Here is a 19,028-nt window from a genome sequence, read left to right as displayed (position 1 = left end):
AAAGAGCAAATACTTCAACAGACTTTTCATTCCATAGCTGTCTTTCAGAGGTTAACCCAAAATAGATTCACAAAATCACCAATTCACAATTCACAACCAGGAGCTGGTTTAGGAGATTTTACTGTTGGTTTACTAAAATGTGAGGAGTAAATGTGAAGATTTTGCTACTTCCCTCATTTCTAATCTTGTCAAGCTTCAGTGATCAGAGAAGACTGCTAGAGCTTTAAATGTGAAAATATTAAAACTGGGAAAAAAATTTGAAAAGTATAGAAAATAATGAGAAAAAATATAAAGTATCTATTGAGTATCTTCATGTAATCATATTCTTGCAGTGTTTATTGCAAAATAATAATTCAAATAGAGAAAAAAAAAAATCTAATTCATAATCCAGACATTCAAGTAACCAAAATATAGCGAAGAAAAAGAAGGTGAAAACAATTATCTGTTTTGCTTTTGAGTCTTGCTGGGCAAGATGTTAAATAAATATTAGATTTTAGCGAAATAGCAGGATACAAAATATCAGTTGACTGAATGAAGAGTTTGTGTGGAATGCAAGAAGTGTTTCATTATAATGATTTTCTACTTTAAGCTACATTTTACTTCATCTACCTGTGTAAGCAGTCTGACAGACTGTCTTTATCCCTGTATTTGTCATTGTTTAACTGCAGGGCATTGTCAACACGAGTTCATGAAGGGTAAATTCTACCTTAATAATTTGATTCCTTTCTACGATAAACTCACCCGCTTGTTGGATGAAGGGAAGGCAGTGGATGTAATCTTTCTGGATTTTATCAAGGCCTTTGATACTGTCCCTCATGGTATCATTCAGGACAAACTGTCCAACTGTGAAGTGACCAGGTTCATGCTATGCTGGTTGATGAACGGTTTGAACAGCAAAGCTCAAAGTGTTGTACTGAATGGGACTACATCTGGCTGGCAGCTGGTCACTGGCAATGTTCCACAAACTGTTCTGGGGACAGGTCTGCTCAACATTTTTATCAATGATCTGGATGCAGGAGTGGAAAGCATCCTTTGCAAGTTCACTGATAATACCAAACTGGGAGGTGATGTTGACTTCCCTGGAGGGACAAGAGGCCTTGCAGAGGGATCTAGGTAGACTGCAGCACTGGGCAATCATTAACAGTATGAAGTTCAACAAATGTAAATGCCAGGTGCTGCATCTGGGATGGAGTGATGTTGGACAAAGTCATAGACGAGTGGCTGGAGAGCAGCTCAGCAGAAAGGGACCCGGGGTGCTGGTGACAGCAGGCTCCACAAGAGCCAGCAGCATGCCCTGGCAGCCAATAGGACAAATGGCATTTTGGGGTGCTTTAAACACAGCATAGGCAGCAAGGCAAAAGAGGAGATTCTTCCACTATAGTTAGTGTTGGTGCAACCTCACCTTGAATATTGTGGGCAGTTCAGGACTCCACAATATGAAAAGGATGTTAAGGTACATTAAAGCATCCAGAGGAGGGCAACAAAGCTGGTAAAAGGACTAGAAGGCATGTCCTATGTAGAGAGGCTGAAGGCCTAGTCTAGTTTGGAGAAAAGGAAGCTGAGAGGCAACCTCATTGCTCTCCACAGCATCCTGAGGAGTGGAAATGGCGAGAGAGGTGCCGGTCTCTGCTCCCTGGGAACCAGTGATGCATGGGAACAGCACAAAGTTGTTCCAGGGAAGGTTCAGACTGGACATTAGGAAAAATTATTTTAATGTGAGGGTGGTCACACACTGGAACAGGCTTCCTAGTGAGGTGGTTGATGCCCCTTGCCTGTCAGTGTTCAAAAGGCATTTGGTTAATGACCTCAATAATATGCTTGAACTTTTGGTTAGTCCCAAAGAGGTCAGGCAGTTGGACTAGATGATCTCTGTAGGTCTCTTCCAACTGACCTATTCTATACTACCTCCCTTAGAATGCTACATAGGCACTTAAAAAAAAAAAACTAATGCTTCATTAGCTACTTTTCCATCACAGTTTAAAATGTACATAACAACTAAAATGTGCTATAGTTAACTGTAAATAGTTAAATTGCAGATAGCTTGGAAGCTACTGGCTCTTTGGCTCTTCAGCTTTCTCTCTCAAATGGAGCATTTGCTCAGCAAATCGTTGTGCATTGCATCTTACAAAGCCAATTAGTTGAGATTTTTCAATAAATATGCTCTATAACATTTCCAAAACATTCCTTGAGAATGACTTTACAAGAAAAGTATTGCTATCAATAATTGTTAATGAATTGCAACAGTGATGTTGATCGTGTCAGTAGGAAAACAAAGCCATATCTGCAACAGCATTGATTATTTTATGACATATATTATCTAGGTAAAAGACAGGATAGATTGCTCTGAGAACAATCAGTGGGAGAAGAACTAAGTCGATTTTTTTTTCTGGTTTTATGTAAAAGGACTCACCCACTCAATGGAACAAACCCAGTGAACTGATCTAACAAGTACAAGCACAAACACAAGTAGGGAATAGTCTAAGAGCTTAACAAAAATGTTAATAAAATGATAAAGGGCAATAATGGCAAAACTCAGGGAAAACTGACTGTACCACAGCATCCTTGACAATAAGAATGCTCACAAAGAAACATCACTGAAAAGAAATGGAAACCCAGCTGGTGGACAAAAAAAAAAAGCAAAACAAAACCCAGAAGACCTTGGGCAGCTCCAAGCTAACAATTGGCACTTTTTACTTTCATTCCATCAATAAAGATCCTAGTCAGAAAAATGCTGATTTAAAGGAGGAAGAGAGTGCTCTTCTGTCTGCAAAGCCTTCATGCTTCGCTAAGTAATTTGTGTTATGTAACAGTCACTATGGTAACAACACACTTAAAGAAAAATACACATCTGTAGGACTGGTTAATCTCTTTTTAGAGCTTCCTCTCTAAAACCTGATGCACCCTCTAGGAAGTTGTACATTTGCTAGTCTGATTTTAAAAGAACATGTCATTGTGAATCTGTTGTAAAAGCTTACTGCCTGCCAAAGTATGGAGTTTTTGGTTGATGTCTGAAAAAATCATTTTTTAAGAGCTTCATCTTAATACAAATCAGTATTAATCAGTATTTCAGAAGATGAATCAGTGCTGTCAAAAGGTCTATCCAAAGTGCCCACACACAATAGTGCTTTCTGTACTAACATTCAGGACATAAACTCACCAAGTTTTCAGAAATCTTAAAGATAAAAAAAAAAAAAAAAAACTCCTACTTGGCCAAATAAAAAGACTATAAGTAAATAAAGACTTAATGGAAGGTTTAGAAATTATTAAAAGTCATACTGAATATCATGCAGTGCTTCAAACTCAGGAAACTTATCTTAAATACCACTCAGCAATGTGAAGGATGTTTATATTTGCTGTTCTATACCACCCACTGCCCTTCTGAAGTTGACAGAAATTGGTTCTTTTTCGCTTAAATTCTCTGTGATTAGCTGGAGAGCGTCATCATCCTCCATTATCTTTACAATGATGAAATGTTTGTAAAATGTCTTCCTGTGAAAATAGTGCATGATCACTTTAGATTTTTATGAAGTGTGCAAGTTTCTAATGAGATACTAAGAGATGGCTAAGTAAGCATGTAAAAAAAAAAAACAACAAGCAAACAAAAAAATATATAAAATGGAGCAGACCAAGGGAATCTGGAAAATGGCTTTTGAGGACAACAGTGAGATTGCATTTTAGGAAGCTTGGAGAATTGGCACATTTTTAATGTTGTCTTCTGTTCTTATTACAGTCTGACAATTTTCACCAGAACAAATTAAGTTTGTGATATTTTCCCTTCTCATTACAATCTATGTGACAAGAATGCATTATTAATTTGCCATTTCCCATCCCTTTTACAAGCATCATTACAATAATAAATTATATGAACATTCATGGCTGACAGTTTATCACTCTGTGCACAGGGCCACTAGATATATAGATAATCAGTATTTGACTTTAATTTCACATTTACTTTGTGGGATTTACAAGTGTCATCAGAAAAAATAAAAATAAAAAATGAGCCTTTGTGAATTTATGCAAATATGTCAGATATAAGTAAACATGAGGCTAATCTACAGAGTTCAGATGCAAAACAAAATAGAGAATTTGGTGCAGCAACAGATGAGGTGAGAATAAATACTATTTCTCTCTCTCCTATTTAGTCTTTCCTTCTGATAGGCTATTTATTATGAATTCTACTCAGTTTCTCCAGTCCTAATTTATCTTTTCTAGGAGATCCCTCTTTTCTCCACACTCCACCTTTTTGTGCTACATGGATGATGATCTGTTGCATTATGACAGCCTGCTCATCTAAGGATGTCACAGTCCTGCCTAGACTTCACAATTCTCATTTAAAAAAAAAAAAACAAAAAAAAAAAAAACATGGACCATCACAGCATTCTGTGAAATAATCAAAATGCAATTGGAGAAGTTATGATTTATTTTAGACCATTTAGTAAGCCAGGCACAAGCCCAGAATTTGACCTCTAGTTCAGTTTCAGTATTTCCTTCTCCACTTTGCTCACAAAAAAAATTAAGGAAATCCAATTTTATATTTTGGTGGAAAAGGGAAATAATGGAAAGAAAACGTGCCAAAAACGCATTGATAAATGTTATAAATTCCTGTTTTCTATGGTAATCCTGAAAAGTGTCAGCTAAGAATATAAAGATCATTTCTCATCTAGGAATACAACTCATATTTATGTTTTTATTGTGTTCTTTTTTGGTTGATTGTTTGCCTGCTTGTTTTAGTTTTGCATTTGTGCTTATTTATTTATTTATTCGATACACAGAGTGTGCATATTCTAAAAAACAGGGTTAAAGAAAGAATTTATACAAATTCCAGCTAAGTACTGCAAATACAATGATCATTTACACACACATACCAAAAAAAAAAAAAAAAAAAAAAAAAAAAGATCTCTAGATGCAAAAGAGTATCCAATCTTCATGCAGTAAGAGCATTTATTGACTTATGCAATGTAATATACTTCTAGAGCAGAACTGTAGTGACTGTAGTCAGGTTCAAAAATTGCTGATGTGTTTTGATGTGCACCAGTAATTACCACTGGAAAGAATGTCAATAAAAAAAGACAAGTATGTTGAAGTTACACGTTTCCCATAAAACTCGTCTGAACTGCTAAAGAATCGTTTTGATTTAAGGTAGGTCTGTTAAAGTTCATCCTAAACAGACCACTTAAAATTCAGATTCACAGAGGATGGTATAAATTAATGAAATTGTTTCCTGTGCAGGACTTGTGAACAGTAAGCTTATTTAAATCTCAGAAGGACCAATAACTATTCCTTCAATATATATTGCATTAAGCGATATCAATTAGATTTGCTCAGCCAACAGTGGCTGAAGAGAATGTTCAAAATGCTTTGTGTTTATGTAGGAGTTTGTGTTTACATGCAAATTTTAAGATTCTGGCTCTGCAAGCTATGAGCATTCCCTTCAAAAGCCACACAACCTTTATGGAAAAATGATTTTTTCTATTTTTATATCTGGAGTCACCATCCAAAGTTAATTGGCCTCACCTCTATTTTAAAACAGTTATTTCAGCACTTCGTATTGAATAATAAAGGTAGTAGAATAAATGAATGTGAAAGACAACACACCCTCTCCTCTGGGAAATCTGAAGATGAATGCAGAACCATAGAGCCATAAATCTATATCCCCCTCTCCAAGTGGGTAAACACCACCTCAACTAAAAGAATCAGAACAGATGTTAGGGGGACATTAATCTCACCTGACTTTAAACACCTAAAAGAATATTTATCAGCTAAATTACTTTTACAATGTATGAAAAGAAGCATGTGCCGAAAGAACACAAGTCATCTTCTGAGCCATTACACCATTTTATCTCGAGAGATACAAGTCACATTGTTTCATCCCATGAATCTTCCTTATGGGCAGGTCACTATGGTCACATTTACAAATAAATATATCTGTTGTCTGTCACTGAGGTGAACTGGCACAGCTCTTGTCTATATGGCTTTACTATCACTCCCTATTAAATACATTTCAGCCAAAAAGACAATGGCCTCATTCATAGTGTCTGTTGGGAAGATTCTGCATGCTGTTATACAAACTGTAACTGTAAATTGCCTGGATTTTGTTTGATAGGTTGGCACAGGCTTAAATCATGCGAGGGAGCATGTGAGCGATGTACAGTAGTGAGTGTCAGCCCAGTGCTTGGGCTTGTTCTATAGCTAGCAATTAGGTTGCTAGTAGCTTATATTTCTTATGGTCTCATTACATCCATTATGTTGTGTGAAAACAGTATTTCAATACACATAATAAAATTTGTGTACTATTTCATTATATATTTTAGTGTATTTAAAACTTATGCTTTAAAACATGAAAAATTCACTGATAGAAACTGTTATTTCTGACCAGCTTTAGCACTGTATCTGAGAATAAAAACAGGTGGAACTTCCTTTCTAGTTAAAAATCCAGAATTTACTTCTATCAAACACTATGAATGATTTTACTCAATACCTTATTTGCAACATAATGACAATTTTTAAACCAGCATAAGGTAAATGACTTGTATCAATAAACTCTTAAAAGAATGTAGTTTGGTCATTAACCACAATCTGTGAATTATCCCATATACCAGAAATTAATTAATAGTATGAAATTACATCTGTAGAATCACGTATCAGCAGGCAAGTTGGTAGAAGAGAAACAAAAAGTGCTTCTTTCAAGTTCTATCTAGATTCAGCTGGGAAAAAAATAAAAATAAAAATAATTGATGAGACAGAGTTACCTTTAACTTATCACTACAGACACTAAATAATGTTTCTTTTGTTAGAGTAAAGGGATGTGTGTTTGAAAGGGTGTATGTATCTTTATGCACGTGCCATATTTGTTGGTAATCTTAGCAGAGCAGCCACCTAAACACAGACTACAACCTCAGTATTCAAGAGGGACAGAGAAACACTGGGGTAGAAATGACACAAAACAAAACAAACAAAAAAACTATATTGTATCAAACCAGTGTTTACAAAGAACTGTCCATGGAGTTCCGTTACAGTTTTTTGAAGCATTTCTGCCAAGCCTAGCTCTAATATGAAAAATGTTATCCAAAAAATGTTATCCATTCATATAAACGTGATCAGGACCTCATCCAGAAACATGTCAAAGCATTCTAAGAGCCATCCAATCGTATTTCAGAGCAGCCAACAGGATTCTTAACTGAAAAATAATTTTGGTCTAGATTATTTCAAAACTGAGATTCTGCTTTCCATGGTATTTTTTCTCTAACAGCAGATTATAATTGACATTTCAGAAAAAGGTAAGATTGTCCACTGCTTATTCACTGCAGGTGAGCTGAAACCCAGCAGCACTCAGATTTTTCTCTACTTTGTATTGGTAAATTTTTGTAAGTTCCTGGACTTCCTTGCTGTTCAACACAATTTCATTGAGATTTACCTGTATCAACAACTTTTACCAATGTATTACATAGTCTAATTTCATACTTCTGAAAGCAGATTTCTTTTGATTTTGAAAGTTTTGATTTTAAAACTAAAGCTTTTTCATGATTCTTTGTTTCTTGTTCCCCACAAGATCCATTATTTTAAACATTTCTCTGCACTGAAATGCATCAGAATTTGCAATTTGCTCTTACTTTTACAACCACTGTTTGAAATCTGCATTTTTTTAATTTTTATTTTATTTTATGTGTACGCACACAAAGAGTACTGAAGTTCATGTCTTGAACAATTCTGCTTCAAAAACTGCTCAAGGATAATAATGAACAAGAATATTCATCAATTTAGTTTTCAAGCACCTCTGTAAGAAAAAAAAATCTAAGAATTTTGAATAAAATGGTTTTGTTTGATTGTTTGTTTTTCATTTCAAAGTGCTTTTTCTCCATATCCAGAATTACTTATAAAAGTATATGATCATAGATAAAACTTTCATCAATAAACTGCTCTCTGATTTACCCATTATGGACAATATCCTAGAGTGTTCACAGAAATACAGCATATCTTGATATGCAGACACTTAGAAAAGAGATATAACGATGTAAGTGACATCAAGAGAACTATATGTACATTTTTGAATGTAAATACATATTTTGAATTGTTTTACAACATTAATTATGTATGCCAGTTATAATCTTGAAAAATGAATTCAAAGTAATCCACCCAAGAATACAAACAGACCGAAATGCAAAGAATCAACCTTTGCTTGAATCAGATAAAGAATAAATATGAAACTTTTTCACTCTATAGAGTTCTGGGATCTCTGACCTGACGATATTCTGTAAAAGTCAAGGGATTATGGTAGTAAAGGAAAAAACTTATTGACCAGTTCTAACAAGAACCTTTCTCTGATGTTTTTAGTCCTGAAGTCTGAAGTTTGAAATATTTTTGTTCTTACAGAGCAGTTTTTATAATTATTGCCAAGACATAATCTTCTAGCTCAGACAAAATTCTGAAAATACTAACTCGCTTCCACTCTGGAGAACTTATTTGATGTTTATTTAACTTAATTTAATTCAGCAACATTCCCATTAAAGTCCTTAGACAGTTTCTCTCTCACTGACATGCACAGAAAGCAAGAGGAATAGAAAACAGTGAAAGCAAAAGATAAGTGCAGTAAGAATTTCCATTGCCAGAAGGCTGTTACAAAAGATAGTGATTAATCTCTTGTGTCCAAAGTGACAGTCAATGTACACAGAAATGATTGCTTAACATGGATAGAAACTGTCAACCAACAGGACATGTAAATAATCTTTTTGTGGAGTTCAGAGATTAATTGACAAACTAGAGCATGGGGGTGGAAAATGTGTGTTTCTACAAAGAAACATCTCTATCTGAGTGCTTTATTTATTTATTTGTTTGTTTATTTGTTGGGCGTGGTGGTGGTGGTAGTTGTGGTGGTGAATGATGTTTAAATAAATAATGATAGTGTAATTTCTTCACATTGCCAGAATGTCAACAATGAAGAAAATGTAAATGCAGAAAAGCAAGATATCACCATCCACTATGGGAAGTCTTTTATTTAAAGAGACTGGGACACTTCAAATTCTATTTTCTTTTTTTCATGTGTTAAAGATGGCATTCAGTTGCTTGAACATGGGGGTCACGGCCATTTAAGCCATTTTAGATGCCTTGCCATATCCTGCCTCTGCTCTGCCTGATCATTTGAATACTCTGCAGTGTCCAAGACACCAAAAGGAAGCTAAAAGATATGACACAGTATCTACAGGAGATCTGTGCCTTCTAGATTGCAAGGAAGATGAAAAAAATGATAATGTAACACGCCTGAAATGGTATTAGGTACCTATATTTATCCACCTGAATCTTAGTCTAGCTTTCTGCGTTCACATTATAAAGAACTCATACTAAAATGAATTTTAGTGGGATCTCTCTAGGTTACCTAACTCTCTCTCTCGGCTCCATTAACTGTATTGACCAGATCTCTACTTACTGTAATACGAGGTTGGATACATACTTGTAGAGAAGTAAATTTAGAGACAGTATTCATTAATTGAATCCCACCCAATTGCAAGAGCCACAGTGTGCCCAGGAAGAGATCAGGAAAATTCAAAAGCTGATCTTAAATCCCAGGTTCCTGCCATTTCTTCAATGACCTTTGTATTAAAAAATACCAATCTGCTGTTGTATAACCTGTTACTTCAAACTTTTTGAATATTAAATAAAATTCATAATAATGCTAAGAAGCTAAAAGGTTCTAATATAATTTTAAATAACAATAAACAGAAGCCAGTAATGTTCCTGCAAATAATGACAGAAAATATGTGGCAGATCTGAAATGTAATCTCACATCTTATTTGTCTAGCAAATACTCTAGCAAGTAGTTATATTTTGTCTTCAATTTCTGCTTATTAATAAGTAGAGAAAAACTTGCTAAAAGCATCATATGTTATAGAACGAACCTCCTACAAGGGAGCATCTACAACCATTTTTATATATTTACATACAAGGATTCTCACACATCAGTGAACACAATCATGATACAGTGCTTAACAAAACAAACAAACAAACAAACAAAAAAACACTCATTGGATAAGCTCAAGTAACTATCAGCATGTGCACTTTCAGTCCATTCCACAGCAAATTAAAACATGCTAGTTTATTGTCATTACACTTTTTCTACTGATGTTTAAGCTAGTTAATTTAACTTGAAATGAGGATTAGCTAAAAATACAGGTATAACTGGTGAAGTTACTGTGGCTTATGTGGCCACAGCACCTTAATAAATGCTCATTTCCATTCTCCCTAAATTTAAAAACATGTAGGACATTCATAGCATTTATTTTACATAACATTTGTAACCATTAAAGTTGGCTCACCGTTAGTTAACTTTTCTCAGATGATATGAGGTAATTCATTAAAATATGACAGTGACTGCTTTGCAGCCATTTAACATGGGGCAGATAACATATGGGTAGGTACCACAGTTCAGCTGACAAGTAGTTTGTCAAGCTGCTACAACTCAGCTCATATTTAGGCACACTTTAGAACTTATCCTAAAATAAATTAATCAAATAAAAGAAATGGCTGAATAAAAAAAAAAATAGCATTAAATATGATAAATATGGTATCTTGTATGAAAAACACTGCTTTGTGATGATATTGTAATCAAATATATGCTGATGAGCTGTAATAACAAGACTTAGATAGCAAGCTCATCTAGTTATCTATAGCTTAATTAATATAGCTACTGAGCCTAGGTGACATTATGGCCTTTTTTGTGCCAATGAAGTTACAGATATCCATTATTGTATTTGGAAATGGCTAAAAAAGGATGCTTTCATGTTACATGTATCAGTAATTACACTGCTTTTCACAACTTTTTCCGCATTTCTGTAAACACCTACCTGTATAAAATTTATTGGGGACATTGAAATGGCTGACATTATAGGTTGTAAAACTGCTTTAAAAACAATAACAAGGTGATTCTGTATTTGGAAAAGGATGTGAGAGATCCCACATGAAGTATCACTGTAAAATACTGGCAATATAATTTGTCAACATATAACAGCAACAAAGAGTTCCATTTTATAGGTGCAAAGGTATTTTTCTTGGCATTTCAGTGTCAACAGATGCCATGAAGTAAGGAAGCATGTGGCATTGGTGTGGCAATTCTATCTTAAAGCAGATCTATCCTGCAGTAGAGCTTTTTAACTGTCTAAACCCACATTCACTTGGCACCTGTATACCAGTATAATGGTCCGACCAACTTCTAAGTAGGAAGAGTGCCATGATAACAGATGGATAAAAGTGTAGGCAGCAACAGGAGAATGTACAAGCATCCAATGTATTTACTGAGACTTGGAAAACCTAGCCAGGAATGACTCAAGTGTCTGAAATAAAAGCCTATGGCCAAGATGGCTTGCCAATGTTAATCCAGCTCTTCCCTTCGTTAGCATTTCAAAGTATATACATTTGTCTGTTTCCAAGCTAGGAATTCAAAAGTAGGAGAATAGGTGATACAGTAAACGTAGGGGACCTTTGGTTTTCAGTCCTGTCCAATATTGGGTGTTTGTGCAGATCTTCATAGGCATTGATTGACCAAGTATCTCCTGATTTTGGTGGCAGATCCTGGGACTACCACAGAGGCTACCTCATAAAAGTCTGGGACAGCCTTCTAGTCGTTTATTTACAAGATCCCTTAGGGTGAGCAGTGCTGTTTGATCAGCATTTTAGACATCAATGTAATTGCAGAGCTTGCCCCTACTGTGCTACAGATGAGGCAGGCAGGTTGCTATTTTCAGAGTTCTGTGAAGCAGTACTTGTATCTCTTCAAAAACCTGTTTTCCACCCCATTTTGTAAAGGCTTTGCAGACCAGTTATCTGTCTGACAGCGGTATGTAAAAAAAACAGCGAACAAACTCAGACTTGGAAATAGGGCTTACTGAAATTAAATTTGACAATGCACCCAGATACAAGGTCTGAATTTTTGTGTGGTCCTTTGGGACCCAGGAGTTGGACTCAATGATCCTTGTGGGTCCCTTCCAACTTGGGATATTCTGTGATCCTATGATTCTATGGAATTTGTGTGTACCTCAGCATACAATGCAGATGGAATTAAATTTCGAATTGACCAACCCCAAAAATCTGAAACACAGTAAAATGCAGGAGAAAGGGACAGAGGAAGGGAGAGCAAAAGAGTTATTGTACCAAGTAGTGGCCTCAAAGAGCATACAGGGTATTTATTAAACAAACTGGTCTTCCAGAAAGTTGTTATGCTATGATATAACAAGACCACCAATTCTTGTTACAAGGAAGATATGACACGTGACATGATGTGACCAAATGGCATATTTTAGTGTCATATCCTAAAATGCCCTGCTAGGAGCCTGTAAAAAACCTCCTGTCCTCTAGTACTAGAAATAGAGAGACTTTTTATAGTTCCTGCCATCTAGTACTTAAATAAAAGACTTCCTATAACACTATAACTGGACTCCAATGCCTGCTGTTATAAAGAGTTGTATTATCTGACACAGGCTAACATATATATATATACTATATATAAATATATTAATGCTGTTTACTACTTAGGCTCAGAAATAAGCTGCTTTCAATGAACATGAGCATCATTCTTCTGGTGCTGTACAATGGTTAGGTGGACTTACTAAGTTCAGCAAGGAAAAGGCAGCATTGATGATGGATGATATTTTCCCACATAAAAGTCCTTGTCACATTAAGTAAAATTCAGTGACATCCCTTCGTATTACTTAACCATATTAGAATGCTGAATTGTTGAAGAGACACCACCTGACACCAAGAAACAGACCAGGTATCAAGCCTTGTAGCCTTCTAGGAAGGCTAGATGTTTCAGCACAGTCTGGAACTAAGGAAGAGAAGTACCAAGGGAGTACCTGTGTGAAAATTCAGAATGCCTCTGCTTACCTGGGCCTAAAAGGTGCCTGGCAAATTCAGGTTGATTTAACAGAAGTTCCTTTACTCTTAAGAAACTTTTAGAGAATATAAATTAGCCAAGAACGTCTGCCATGGACAGCAGTTTGTGGTGCTAAGGTATTTCATCTCTGTCTGCAGGGTGGTAACAACCAGCAAGCATCACAAGTCCATCTGTTAGCTGAGATACTGCAGTGATACCCTAGAGGAGTCCTCATGTCAAGGTACGTACAAAGGATGATTTGGCAGAGCAAGATGCAGGAAGCACTGCAACAGGGCTTTTGCATGGCATGCAGGGTTCTGGGTCCAGAGGGAGCTGTTAGTTTAGCAAAACACATTTGGAATTAGAATTTCTTATAAAGCTACATTGTTTATGAAAGGCAGTATGTTACTTAAATAAAGCAACACTTTAATAAGGGCAACACTACCTTGAAATGTTCCTTTCTTTCTAGTGTTTACAGCAAGGAGTAGCAAATTCAAAACCAAGCACATTTGTTTTGAGTGCAATAGATTGGCCTAATGCCAACTTGCAAAAACTCTTGTCAAAGGTTAGCATTGTTTCACTTGCATAACTTTGATTCTTTCCTGGATGTTTAACCTGGTAATGGCTCAGTACATGTTTACTTTCATTAACCTGATGTCAGCTTCAGAAAGCTAATGACTGTGACCTGTAGGGAATCCAAGATTTCCTGAGGATAAAGAAAATACTTAATCTCTTATTATTCAGGTTCAGGTAGATTCTGGGAATTGCAAAGACAGGCAGGACAGCAATCTCCTTCATGTTCTGCAGTCCTATGCCACAGGATACACTGTATGGGAGAGGATTAATCACATCTGGCATGATTAACACGTCTCTATGAACATTTATTTTTTTTCCCCTAGATCCTGGGACAAAGTTATCACTGATTCATCAAAACCAAAGCCATTTGCCTCTTAAGTATCCATTCAGAGCCCCAAGGATTAGGACTGGATTAGGTTAAATTGCCAGTGGCAGTTGACCTGAAAATTTTCTCATGTTCCAGACAATTTCAAACACTAGTGGATTGGGAATACATCTTCACAGAGTCTCTTGGACACTATAGACAAGTGCTAAAACAAACTGAAACCAGGCCAGTGAAAACCCAGATATCCTGGTGGCCTGCACTGTCCCACAGGTCCAAAGACTGTGGACTTTTACTGGTTATGGCAAAAAATCCTGTTTGGTGGGCTACAAGAAACAGCCATCTTCTATTTCATTTCTGAAATGAGAATAGATGTAATTCTTCAGGCATCAGAAGAAAAGTTGCTATAGCATTTATTTTATCCAGCTAGAAGTCTTTCAAAAAAGTATCTGCCTCATTGCTCCTTTCTGTAGTACCTCAGTCTTCTCCCAGGGATGCATAGGATGATGGTAGTCTCTATGTTAGATCTGTGAGAGGGTGGAGGAGGTGGAAAGCTTTGGACTGATCAAATATGGATGTTCAATATTATCACAAAGGGCATTAACCATAACCTGCCAATCTCTTCAGCCTTGGAAGAAAATAGAAGATCCAGACTGCAATCATCACTGTTCCTGAGTATGTCACCGATGAGACTTAAAGAAAGATATTTGGGGGGCCAAGGGAGAAATTGTTGGTTTGGGCTTCTAACCTTATGCTGTGAATCTGGATTATTTATGTAAGTGAAGTTGAGGCCTACCATTTACATCATCCTTTCACTTAATATCAGAGCCTGTACTGAAATGCCAGCAGAGGTCTATGCACTAGCACTGGACCTTAAGACCAAGTGAATTCTCTACTGTGTGACTTAAGTTTCTGTTACTGATTCAAATACTGGAAGTTATATCGGGTATTTTTGTAGTGTTTAAGTCCAACCATTTTAAAAGAAATTGGAGTAGTAGAGCATAATACAAAGCGAGCTCGTCCTGTGGCATATAATTCTAACACATTTATCAAACTATCTCAAACAGTTTTGAGATTGGAAGGCTATATGACTTTCGTTACAACCTGTTATGACTATGCAGACTGAACTCTGCAAACAAGGGAGGAATGTAGAGGCATATGGTCAGGCAGTTGGACTAGATGATCTTTGAAGGTCTGAACTATTCTATTCTATTCTATTCTATTCTATTCTATTCTATTCTATTCTATTATTTCTATCCACCATTTGATAATCCAAAGTAAATCTGCCAATGACTTGCTACATATTTCAAGCTACAGAGCAGGAACACTAATACTCTATCCCACATTCTCCTCCTGTTTTCCACTTAATAAGGAAAAAAACCCACAGTGTCATCATAATCCCCCTTCACTGCTGCAGAACTCAGGCCCTGCCAAGGTGGGGTAATCAGCTGAGATACTTTAATAATCATAATTAGACTATATATAAACACAGTATTCACAGAATTACACAGAATCATTTAGGTTGGAAAAGACCCTTAAGATCAACAAGTTTGCAAGCAGTATAATAAATATATGCAGAGACCTCTGATGTCTCATACTCCAGACTGTGGTTAGATAGCAGAGACACCTGGGGGTGTGACAAGTATTACTTCTGATGGAATCAGCCATGTTTTAAACACAGGGCTTGGAGAGAGGTAAACATGGTTAACTTGGGTAGAAGGGAATGATGGAGACTGTTTCAAGTTCCTATGTATTTTTTAAATAAAGATTGCCATTATATGTAAATATACACTAATCCTTAACTGAAGGAATAAGGAAATATTTTTCCTTGCCTGTAATGCTATAAAATACTTTCTACTGAGTTGTTCATATTTTTATAAGCTACTGGTTAGCTATTCAATATTCTTTGCCTGTAATGTTTCTATGAAAATTTATGTACAAATGAAATTCAGTGTTCCCATGGGAATTTTTCAGGAAGGAATACTTTCTTTACATGGAAAAATAGAAGGAGAAAATTGGATAAATTAAATAATATTTTAGACTATTAGGCTATTAGATTGCATATGACTGGAATAGCTTGTTATATCTCTTCTTCCATGTTATAAAAAAAAGAGAACACTGAAGTAAAAGAAATATGAAATACAACACTATCAGATAATCTTATTAACTTGAGAAGCTAACCAAGGGTGAAGAAGCTCAGCAGTATCTATGGCTACACTGCCTACAAGCCATTTGGTTACAGCTGGCAATTGTAATATAATAAAGCAAAAATTTATGGTGGTAAGTCATGAGGGAGTACTCCTAAATTTTGGATTTGCTTGTGTTTAGCTCCTTCCTGACAGCAGATGGGAGTAATATCGCTTTGTTGCTGTGACTTTGATTTGCTCTCAAGAGGCAATTTCTGTATTCTTAAATTTAGCCTTCTGTATACTGAAGCATATGCTATACTGCCCACAAGACATAATTAATCTAAAATATACACAACTCCTAATCAGTGCTCACTTAGTCTTTCAGTATACTGAAACAAGGATATTACATACAGTTTTGAGTAAAATACTGCTGCTGAAGAGGGCCAGATGTTCTTTTCTGCAGCTACTGCTTCAGTTTAACTGCACACAAATTTTGTGCACTCCTAAATAAGCATGTTAAAACCTAGTAAGAAATGCTGACATAAATGTATGCATTACTGTATGGCATAGACACACACATACATATATCAGAATTAAATGGAAGAGGAAGAGTCCCTTGTGACCTCCTCTAGAACCTGTGTAATAAATTTACTTCTGCTTAACTCCAAATCAACAAAAAGAAAAAGCATACCTCATGCGAGAATCCCCATTTCTTGTGCTCAGAATATAAGGGAAAATTCCTAAAACCCAGTGCTGTTCCTCTTGTTTTCCATACATATGAACTTTATCTAGAATTACCACGGCAGAACAGAAATATATGTAATTGCAGATAAGAGAGTGGGAGAAATGCAAGGCCATAGTATCTGTTGATTTTTTTCCAGGTTCTATCAATAAAAAAAGAAAAATAAATAAATAAAATAAACATGTAATTGTGTATACCAGATTTATAAAGCTATGTATACACATGCAAGTATATATGAACATATATAAAAATTATTGACTTCAACATGTAGCTTTATTATTCCCTTAGACACAATTAGAAGTGCAAATTAAGCACAACACTAAAGATTTCTGTATACGCATTTTTGCTTTACAATGGCGTAAGTCTGATTCACTTCTGTAGCTAAGATGTGAGCTCAGAGAAGCTTTTCTTGAAGTTTCACCTTTTACAAAGATTTTCCACAAGTGGTTTCTATACTATGAAGCCTACACTATGAAGCACTCTATCCATGTTTTTGAGATTTCTGTGACTCTGTAAGATCTGAAATTGCTATAGTTACTATAGCCTGAGGGTTTCTTGTTCCATTTTAAAGACGTGAAGCCTTATACACCAGCTGTGCTGTTTTCAAAATCTGCATAAACGTGTTCCTTTTTTTCCTTTTTTTTTTCTTTAATTCTACAATATGTTATGTGTCATGTGACCTATGAACAAAGAAAAGGGTTGGTTTTATCACAGAATGGTTTGGATTTGAAGGGACCTTTAAACATGTTCTAGTTCCAACCCCCCTGCCATGGGCAGGGACACCTCCCACTAGACCAGGTTGTTCAAAGCCCCAGCCAGCAGTTACAGGGATAGGACATCCACAGCTTCTCTGGGCAACCTGTTCCTGCCTGAACACCCTCAGAGTAAAGCATTTATTTCTTATACCTGATCTAAATCTACCCTCTTTTACCTTTTCTTTTTTTTTTTTTTTTACCTTTTTTTTAGTTCTAAAATCATTACCCCTTGTCCTACCACTACACTCTCTGACAGAGTCCCTCCCCAGCTTTTCTGTACGCCCCCTTTAGGTACTGAAAGGTGAGTATAAAGTTGCCCCAGAGCCTTTTCTTCTCCAGGATGAACAACCCCAACTCCCTCAGCCTGTCTTCACAGGAGAGGTGCTCCAGCCCCTTGATCATCCTCATGGCCTCCTCTAGACTGTCGTCATCCCGTTCATGTCCTTCTTGTGCTGGGGCCCCAGAGCTGAACACTCCATGTGGGGGTCTCACAAGAGCAGAGCAAAGGGGGAGAATCAACTCCCTCGCTCTGCTGGCCACTCTGCTTTTGATGCAGCCCAGGATACAGTTGGCTTTTGGGGCTGCTAAGCCAGCAAAGTACACTTTGCTGGCTCATGTTGATCTTCTTGTGAACCATCACCCCCAGGTCCTTCTCCTCAGGGCTGCTCTCAATCCATTCTCTGCCCAGCCTGTATTTTTGCTTGGGATTGCCCTGTCCCAAGTGCAGGATCTTGCATTTGGCCTTCATGAGGTTTGGAAAGTCCCACCTCTCAGGCCTGCCCAGGTACCTCTGGATGGCATACAGTGTATCGGCTGCACCATGCAGCTTGCTGTCAATGGCAAACTTGCTGAGGCTGCATTCAGTCACACTGTTCCTGTCACAGACAAAGATCTTAAATAGTACCGGTCCTGATAACAACCCCTGAGGAACTCCATATGTTACTTATGTCTCCACTTGGACATTGAGCCTTTTATATTACAATCTAAATCAAAATAACTTATTTTTCAAACCATTTGTTCATATTCTGAAAGTATGATGGTTTGGGTTCTCCTGCTTGTTTCAAATAATTTGCTGTGAAATTTATTACTGGAAGTTAGATTTATTATTTTTTTTTCATAGTGTTTATCCAATGTATTCATAGCAGTATCAGCTAAAATGTATTAGAATGTTATGTTGTTTGTTGCTTGGGGTCTTTCCATGATGAAATAGTTTGGCTTAAAATCTGTGGATAGACATGTAAACTATAGTGGATCCACTCATAAGCTTTAACAGTGAATAGGTTTACAGCAGTTCTTAAAAACCTGCATTTAAAATTTTGTACTGATTGTCCAACTCCTCCAGTGTTTATTCTATAGATCTTGTTTATTCCATAAGAGTTTATTCTAAAGATCTTGGACTTTCTCTTAGATGTACTGTTGAGGATATTCAGTCTTTGTCTCCAGCTGCTCACACCCATAATTTAATTTTCCCTCTCTGCCTTAAACTTTCCCTGCTAATGCCTTTTGAATAATAACAAATGATACTGGCATCCTATCTCTAATTCAAATTCAACCTGGCTACTGTTGTAAACTCAGAGCTTCTTCTAGACCTTTAAATTCAAGTCATTCTTCACGTATCACAGCTAACACAATCCCCTGCCACATA

General features: G+C 36.4%; 1 protein-coding gene across 13 annotated transcripts in view; it reads right to left on the bottom strand.

Annotated features, from left to right (window-relative positions):
• The window catches only part of PCLO (piccolo presynaptic cytomatrix protein), a 367,791-nt gene that overhangs the window by 216,950 nt on the left and 131,813 nt on the right, over window positions 1-19,028 (bottom strand). The window lies entirely within an intron of this gene.

Source organism: Oxyura jamaicensis, chromosome 1 (assembly GCF_011077185.1).
Source record: "Oxyura jamaicensis isolate SHBP4307 breed ruddy duck chromosome 1, BPBGC_Ojam_1.0, whole genome shotgun sequence".
In the NCBI taxonomy this organism is placed as follows: Eukaryota; Metazoa; Chordata; class Aves; order Anseriformes; family Anatidae; genus Oxyura; species Oxyura jamaicensis.
This window is presented reverse-complemented; position numbering and strand designations above follow the sequence as displayed.